At 37.2% G+C, this 9,433-nt stretch overlaps 1 pseudogene across 1 annotated transcript; it reads right to left on the bottom strand.

Annotated features, from left to right (window-relative positions):
- Positions 1–2,162: 2,162 nt before the first annotated feature.
- Positions 2,163–7,074, bottom strand: LOC308520841 (small ribosomal subunit protein uS5-like; annotated as a pseudogene). Its single transcript has 2 exons — positions 7,009–7,074; positions 2,163–2,746 (listed from the first exon to the last, which is right to left on the bottom strand). The product of its transcript is annotated as a small ribosomal subunit protein uS5-like (transcript).
- Between the last annotated feature and the right edge of the window lie 2,359 nt (positions 7,075–9,433).

Here is a 9,433-nt window from a genome sequence, read left to right as displayed (position 1 = left end):
GGACAGCAAGGGGGGCAGTTAGAGGCAACCAGGCTGGTGGGTGGTGCAGTTATGGGCAACCAGGTCAGAATGGAGGGCAGTTGGGGGGATTAGGCTTGCAGGGGGGCAGTGAGAGGTGACTAGGCTGGCAGGGGGGCAGTTGGGGGCAACCAGGCTGTCAGGGCGGCAATTAGGGGTGACCAGGCCAGCAGGGGGGGGCGGTAAGGGGTGACCAGGCTGGCAGGGGGAGCAGTTAGGAGCGACCAGGCCGGCAGGGAGGGGCCAGTGAGGGGCGATCAGGCAGGCAAGCAGGTGAGCGATTAGGAGCTAGTGGTCCAGGATTGTGAGAAGGATGCCAGTTTAGGCTTGATCTTCGATCAGGTCTAAACTGGAAGTCGGACATCCCCTGAGGGGTCCTGGATTGGAGAGGGTGCAGGCTGGGCTGAGGCCCACCCCCCCTCATGTGCGTGAATTTCATGTACCGGGCCTCTACTTATAATAAACTCTAATGTTAATGCTTTATATGTAAAAAATGAATGCCAGATGAAAAGGACAATTTTTTTTGTTAAGACTTATAACAATGAAATATAAAAATTCCCTCTTTGGATGTAGATCCAACTCCCAGTTAGCTGACAAATTCAAGTTTTTACATGTCTATAATTTATTATAGGGGCGGTTTCCTGTCAATTGAGATTCATTTATCTCGGTAAAGTTATGTCTTATCAAGGGATGAAAGGAAGTTCCAAATGTTTAGTTATTCCAGATCCGATTAAGCAAAGAACTCATGTGTGGTAGGCAAAATAATTGTCCAACTTCCGTCCACTGCCAAAGTTGTCAAAGTCCAAATCCTCACCACCGGTGACTGTGTTATGTTACAAAACAAAGGAAATTAAGTTTGCAGATGGAATGAAATTTACTAACTGGCTGTCCTTTAAAGTAGGAGATTATCTTGGATTATCTGAGTGAGTCAATGTAATAAAAGTAGCCTTAAAAGTGGAAGAGGACGCCCATGAGAAAGTAAGAGTATTGCTGCCTTTAAAGATGAAGGAAGGCAACACTGAATCAAGAAATGCATTGGCTGCTAGAGTCTGGAAATTGTGAGAAAACAAATTCTTCTCAAGAGCCTCCTGAAAGGAACTGATTTCTCCTGATAACCTGATTTCAGCCCATTGAGAGCTGTGCTGTACTTCCCATCTACAGATCTGTAAGATAATAAATTCGTATTCTTTTAAGTCAATAAGTTTGCATTAATTTGTTACAGCAGCCATACAAAGCTAATACGTCACAATATTTGGATTTTGGGTGTATCTCTTTAAAATGAAACAAATTATAAACCGTAAAACGTCTCCAACAGATTTCCATTAAAAATGCCTATCCTCAGTAAGTGTTAGAAAGGGAGAATAGATGAAGAGAATAGGAAAGTATTTATTTCACTGCCTATTCTGTGACTTGACCTCAGGCTCTCTGGATCTGGTGTTTAAAACTGATTAATAGATATTTCCACGTGTTCTTTGGTGTCTGCCCTGCTGAATACTTCCGAAGGGCACTCCTTGTATCTGTCAAGGTTCATCCAGTTAAAAAAACCAGAAGGAGCTGTATGGATACATGGATTATTACAAGTCATTGGCCTATCCAGTTGTGGGGGCTGGCCAAAAACTGAAATCCACAGGATCAGGCAGAAAGAGTCACAAGCAGATTGAAACCCTATGAACAAGTTCTGATGCCTGTTGCCCACTATTGTCCTTTTCTCTTTCTCATGGAAGGCTATGTCCCACTAGTATTTTACAGAACAAAAAAATTGATTAATTCAGGACTATCCAAAATAATATGTTAAAGTAAACTGATTGTAAACTTTTATTACATCTGAAAAATCCTTGCACAGCAGCACCTACATTTGTCTTGGATTAAGTAACTGAGAAGAGGTGTGTGTGTGTGTGTGTGTGTGTGTGTGTGTGTGTGTCCAATTAAAATGACAGTTGCTTTCCTTTCTTTTCCAAACTGTTGTAAGAAATATATATTATTATTATTATTATTATTATTATTATTATTATATTATATTTTATATATATATATATTTAACAGGGTTAATTCACTTTATTTTTCTTGTATAGAATTATATGAAGGTAGAGCTGGAGCCTGTGTCCTCTGCACAGAAATCCTAGTGTGGGTCTTTACTAAATTCTTTAGTGAATTCCTGATAGGAAGACTTGGTGAACAGGATCTATTTCCAGAGGTCAGGGGTGAGATAGCTGTAGCTCTTAGAGATGGCACCAAATGTGGCCTTGGCAAAGTCGCCCAGGGTGGTGGTGCAGCCCCTGGCTGAGGTGTATGGTTGTGGATACTGGTCATCAGCAACAGCATCTTGGGCACAGGGGCTGAGACGGTACCAGTGCCCCTGGGGGCAGAGATGAAGCCCATCAGCACCGAGCTGCAGAGGCTGTTCACCTCTCCGGGAATGGTGTGTGGCTTGCAGATCTCGTTGCCCCAGCAGCTTTGCCACACAGGGACAATATTGAGCTTGGCCAGGAGGATGGCCCCTGGATAGTAGTGGCTATTCTCTTCCGGTGCTGAACACCTGACCGACATGTTCATTGTAACTCGCAGTGGTGACTAATGACTTGAATCCTGTCCTCTGTCTGCTTTTGCACCAGCATATTCTTCAAATCCTGGTCCTTGAGGGATGCCCCCCGAAAAAAATCATTGAGCTCAGATTCCTTGATGGGCTGGGAGAAAAGTAGATCTCCTCCAGGCTCCTGATCTTTATGTCCTTTCCCAAGCGGCATCAGCATCATCCACCATTTGGAGATGCAAGAGAGTATGTTTTGAAATGTCTTTTCTTCCCCCCGGGACCCATGCTAGAAGGGAATTCTTGGAGGTGTAATTTAGCCTAGAGAAATTGACATACCACAAAGTCATCACTGACCCTCAATTGTGGATGTGCCTCTGCTATCTACCCTACTACTTTCAATCTCCTTTAGGCTCTCTTCCCAAGAGAATACAGCTTCTTGCTACCAAGTATATTTTGCTCCCTCCAGAGTAGCAGAGATACCAAGGATATTTTGAATCTCAAAGATAACAGAGTGTCAGAGATGGTGTGAATTACAGTTAACTCTTGGACAATGCAGGAGCTAAGGATGCTGACCCCACCCCCCCGTGCCTTTGAAAACCTGTGTATAACTTTTGACTCCCCCAAAATAACAATAGCCTACTATTGACCAGAAGCCTTACAGACAAGAATATTAACATATATTTTTGTATGTATTATATACTGTATTTTTACAATAAAGTAAGCTAGGCAAAACAAAATGTTATTGACAAATTAACAAGAAACAGAAAGTGTATTTACTGTGTTTATTTAAAAATAATTAGTGTATAAGTGAACCCACACAGCTAAATCATGTGGTTCAAGGCTAAACTATACCATGCTTAGTTTTCAATAATAAACAGTACAGACCATGTTTAACCTTTCATTATGAGTAGGACCCTATGTCTTCTCTAAATTTATCTCCTTGCCACTCTTCTTGATCACTGACCTTATTGCTGCCAAGCTGGTGGGGAGGGCTCTGCCATTCTTATCCCATGGCCTGGAATGCCATCTGCAGAATTTCACAGGACTTTCTCTATTACTTATCAGATACGGTCTTTAATCGCATCCATGCTGGTTACTTTTTATGTCTTCATACTATTTTGTTTTTATTCATAGAACTAATTACTACCTTAAATATCATTAAATGTTTGTTGCCTTCATTACTTAATGCTTTCCCAATGGAATTATAGCTCCTTGAAAGCAGGAACTGTCTCTCTTTTATTCAACATTATATGTCTAGCAATGGTACCCAACACTGCCAGTAAATTGTGAATCATTCAGAGGTTTAACTTGAATAAATAAGTGATTGAAAGTTCTCAAACATTAATGGGAAAATTCCTAGGACTTTAAATGTCTTAGTTTGAATAGATAACTTCAAATTTTTCAATGAATAAATATTTTACTAATGCTCATAAGATAACCAATATAGTAAAAGGCTAATATACAAATCAACCATATAGCAGAACAACTGGTTGTATACACACACACACACACACACACACACACACACACATATATATCCTATATAATAAAAGCCTAGTATACAAATTGACTAAACGGCGGAACAACCAGCGGAACAACCAGTCGCTATGATGCACACTGACCACCAGGGGGAAGATGCTCAATGCAGGAGCTGCCCCAAGCCCGCAAGCCCCTGGCCAGCCAAGGCGGGGGCCAGCGGGGCCCCCCAATCACCCTGCTGGTTGCCCCACAGATGGCCCTGATCACCGGCCTAGGGACCCTACCCATACAAGAATTTCATGCACCGGGCCCGGTGCATGAAATTCTTGTACGGGTAGGGTCCCTAGGCCTGGCCAGTGATCAGGGCCAATCTGGTCCTTCCGGCTGCTGGCCGAGGCCTTCCTTCCCTGGCTGCTGGCTACTGACCTGGGGCTCCCTTTATTCCATGCCGCCCCTGGTGGTCAGTGCACATCATAGCAAGCAATTGAACTCCCAGTCTCCTGTTTGAACTCCTGAACTCCTGAGGGGATATTTTGCATATTAGCCATATATGAAAGATAAGGTTCACAGTTAAATTATATTTTGAGAAGTCTTTTGAGTAAAGAATGATTATTTAATTACTTGGGAATTTTCTCTTTTAAAGAACGTTTTTATTGATTTTAGAGAGAGTGGAAGGAAGAGGGAAAGAGAGAGAGAGAAACACCCCATGCACACCTTGACCAGGGACCAAACCCAAAACCATAATTTGGTCATGTGCCCTGTCCAGGAATTGAACCAGTGATCCTTTGTTGCATGGGACGACACTCAAATAAATGAGCTACACTGGCCAGGGCCTTAGTGGGAATTTTGAATATGCACTATAGGAACTATGAGATGGACAACTTTAGGGGGACCAAGTTTGTTCCTAGTTCCACCACTTCTCAACTATTTGACTTTGAACAAAGAATCAGACTTTACATCTTCGAAGTAACAATAATATTGGACACACAGATTTTAATGATACCTAGTGAATGTTATCTACCTATTTATTACCTATAATAATAAATACCTAGTGAATGTTATCTACCTATTTATTACCTATTTATTTCTCATCAGCGTAATATAGATAGATTTCACTCACTTATTACGTCATAGAAACATATAATCTCAGTAAGCAATCAGTATTTAGCATTGGCTGTCTATAAAATCTGGATAGCATTATATTCTTATTAATTTTTTTATTTTTAATACATATGTCTAATTTAATGTTTTATTAAAATACTAGTGGCCTGGTGCACATATTCATGTACAATGAAAGGAAATTAATTAGAAGAAATATTTTAATATCGCTATTCGCCATTTCTCTATAATAGAAGTGTCAGAGATGAAAGAAAATTAGTAAAATGTATATTAAAATAATATATAAATTGATTAATAAATAGACAATAACAACATACTCTAACAACAAAGACATGATTTAAAACCAACAAAAACATGATATAAAAATAACATTGATAAAAACAATGACTGATAAATTGATTAAACTTATTCTAATAACTCCCCATATACCACATTAAGGATAAAAACACTTTCAGAGTGCTTGACAAATTTCCCTTGAGATGAAATATTTACAACTTTAACTTTGTCACACAATCTTTGAACTTGAGAGAAAGCAACACACGCTAGCCTTTGGCACCAGCAAGAGTTTTATATGTATCACGCATATGCAAGTCAACGTTTATTTTTAAATTGCCAGTGTGCATCGTATGTACCAGCCAGTTGGTCAGCGGGACAGACGTACAGCCGGTCACTTAGCCTTTTATATATATAGATATTTTGCATGGTACAATCTCAATGGCTAAATTAAAAGAATAATAAGAAAAAGGAATATCAGTGTCAAATGAAAGAATATGACGCTAACTAGATATTCACCTAGAGGCCACATGTCCCATCTTGCTGTGATATTCCAAGGTTTCACCTATTGTTATGATTTAAGTAATGGCATCTTCTTTCATTTGAAAAAGTATCTTGGCTTGGCTTATAAAACATTGTTGACCTAATTGAAATAAACAATATGAAGGATGAAAAGAAAGAGATAACTACAGATGTTTCAGAGATCAAAAAGATAAAAAGGATATTATAAATAATTGCATACTAGTGTATTAGAGCATTTAGATGAAAAAAATATATATATACTAATTTAAAAGCAATCTATTAAAATTTACAACTCTGTGTGTGTGTGCGTGTGTGTATACTCTGTAGTCCTGAAATTATCAGAGAAATTGAATGTAGTTCATATATTTCCACCAAGAAAACATCTGATTGGGATAGTAACACCCCAAGAATAAATAATTCAATTTATACGTTAACCTAATCCTTATAGAGATTTTAAAAAGAAATAATAATCTCTTAATCTTCATGAGGCAAACCTAAATTTAATAGCAAAATTAGAATAAGCATGATACTGAAAAAAAAAGAAGAAGAGAAACTAAAAATCTTTCTTAAGAACATAGTTGCAAAATCCTAAACAAAATATTCGAAAAGCAGATATAAATATTTACCTTCATATAAAATCAAAGGCATGATCTAATGGACATATATAAAACATAATATCCTCAAAATAAATAAAAAAACACATTGTGTTTAAGATCAAAATTCTTATCTCCCATTTAATTATTTTCCTTACTAAAATTCCACACATGCAACTCCTATACAGACATTAATTAGATTAACTCATAAGTCCACCAAATTCTCCAAAATCTTCAAAACTCCATTTATCATTTATTTAATTAAACTTTCTAATACCCTCTTTTCCTTAAATCAACCAGTTCACCAAGCAACAACCGTTTAAGTCATCATAAAGTGCTTCTCTTCCTTGCCCAGAGGCTTCCAATGGATTACTGCATCCTGCCCGTTCTCTTGTCCACATGGTTCAGCTCTCTCTTTTCCATCTCCATTGATATTAACTTAGCAAGGCTCTCCTTATTGCCATTTAAACCTACTTGAATGTCATCATCCTCATACGCTCCCTTCCCATATTGAGACTTCTCCAGATGGATGTATTTCATACACGTATCTGATCATCACTCTCTACGTAAACCACTTTGATGGTTTTGTATTCCCTTCAGTATAAAATCTAATCTCAACATAACATATATTGGATTTCTGGCCCGTGCATTCTGGATAGTGCCATATTTCTGTACAATATGCTTTGTCAATACTAAATTACTTCCAGCACCTGAAAACCACCATATTTCTCTGCTTTTTAAAACACTCCTAGCATATACACTCAATGAAGGTTTGTTGAATAAGTGAACACATGAATATAAAAAAGGAGAATATGCAAGCATATGTACACTTAAAATTTTGACAGTGATTCTTTTTGTTTTGACTAAATATGAGATTATTTTCCTTTTACATTTCTTAGTTTATATTTTGAGAAATAAGTGTGTGTATGCAATTTTTAAGGTGCACAAATAATATGATAGTTCACTATTGAATAAGATAAAGTATGTATTGGGCAGATTGTGTTCCTTTGGAGTAGCTAAAAAACTTTAATAATGATTATGAACATTTTAAAGCAAAAGAAAAGGAGTAATCAGTAAAAAACTACACCACTTTTTGGCATGTGGTGTGCATTTGCTGAAGCAGAAGCCTGCCATATGCCATACATGCTATGCCACCCAACTTTGCCATCATGTCAGTGAATGCATTGTATCCTGCAGCCAAGTCACATGGGCATGACATGCCTTCCACTTCGGCATTTATACAAACATTTTTCCACTTAATTCTGTCACACATGGTATCCATAATCTGTTAGGAGGAGTTCTGCCCATTTTGTCACCTTTAACATCTGAGAGCTCTTATGATGGTGCCAAATTGATTGTTCTTCTGATTTGAATCAGATGTGAGTCATTCTGGGTGAAATTTCTAAAAGCATTTTCAGTAGTCACTTCACTATAAAAATTGAAACAAGAATGGTAGTTGCACATACAAGAAATCACTTGGAGTGTAGTTAATTGTGTAGGTAATTATTCTTTTTTAAATCACACATTCTTTCATTGACCAAATATTTATTGAGCCTTCATAATGTGCCAAACATTGTGCTATATGCTGAGAAAAAAAGGAAAGAAAGAAAGAAAGAAAGAAAGAAAGGAAGGAAGGAAGGAAGGAAGGAAGGAAGGAAGGAAGGAAGGAAGGAAGGAAGGAGAAGAGTACTAAACCAGGATCCTCCTCCTCAAGAAGGCAGGGGGAAATAAAAACCAGGTTTTTATTTATGTCATTTCATCTTATCTTGTTATTTAAAAATTATTTTATTTCAAGCTTTTATTCACCATAATTTTCTTCTTGCCATTTGTAAAAAGTAAAAGTACAACCTATGAACAAAGTTATCTTTTTTAAGGCAGAATGTCATATACAGCAATTAAGATGTATAAAGAAGAATCATAAAAATTCTGTGTATAAATCAAAGAAAAACTGTGTATAGCATTTTCAATAAAAGTCATTTTTGAGCTTTGGCAGAAAAGACAGCATAAAAAACCATTTCCTTACTGGTCTTAGGTTATTTAATTTGGAAGAAAAGAGAGGAAAAGATTTTTATTTTTTTTCCCTTATACATATATTTAGGTGGTCATATTAAGAAAAGCACTGTCACCGAAACCGGTTTGGCTCAGCGGATAGAGCATCGGCCTGCGGACTGAAAGGTCCCGGGTTCGATTCCGGTCAAGGGCATGTACCTGGGTTGCGGGCACATCCCCAGTAGGAGATGTGCAGGAGGCAGCTGATCGATGTTTCTCTTTCATCGATGTTTCTCTCTCTCTCCCTTCCTCTCTGTAAAAAATCAATAAAATATATATAAAAAAAAGAAAAGCACTGTCCTCAAAATAAATGACAAATACTTAAAACATTTGTCATTTTGAAAAATATATCATAATTAGTAAGGAAATAACTACAGACTAAAATAATATAATTTATAATTTTCAATATGGGAATATCTGTGGAATATCAAAAGTAACCAATGTTTATGAATGGGAGGACTAATTTTTATATACTTTGACATTTGCATGCCAATTATAATGGAATATTTGAACATAAGAACTTTGCTAACTATTCTATATATATCCCTATAGGCATTCATTCAATTTAGACTATGTGGCATTTGTTAAGCTTTGTCAGTTTGTTACGTCATAATGAGCATTGGATGGTTAAAACTGATGGTATATTTTTGTTTTAAATGTTTATTTTTATCACCTAATATTAATAAAACTGCTTATTTAAATTTATACCTATCTTCTAGAGGTGCAATGTACATGAAGATATCTGATAATCTATTGCACATACTAATAGGTTTTTTATCCTAATGTAGCTAGCACCATATAAATAAAAAACTAGAAAGGATATACTTTCCTGGATTAATTTTAAAATGAG

The sequence above is a fragment of the Myotis nattereri genome (assembly GCF_964212035.1).
Source record: "Myotis nattereri genome assembly, chromosome: 6".
Classification (NCBI taxonomy): domain Eukaryota; kingdom Metazoa; phylum Chordata; class Mammalia; order Chiroptera; family Vespertilionidae; genus Myotis; species Myotis nattereri.
The sequence above is the reverse complement of the archived record's forward strand: the minus strand, read 5'-3'. Positions and strand labels throughout refer to the sequence as shown.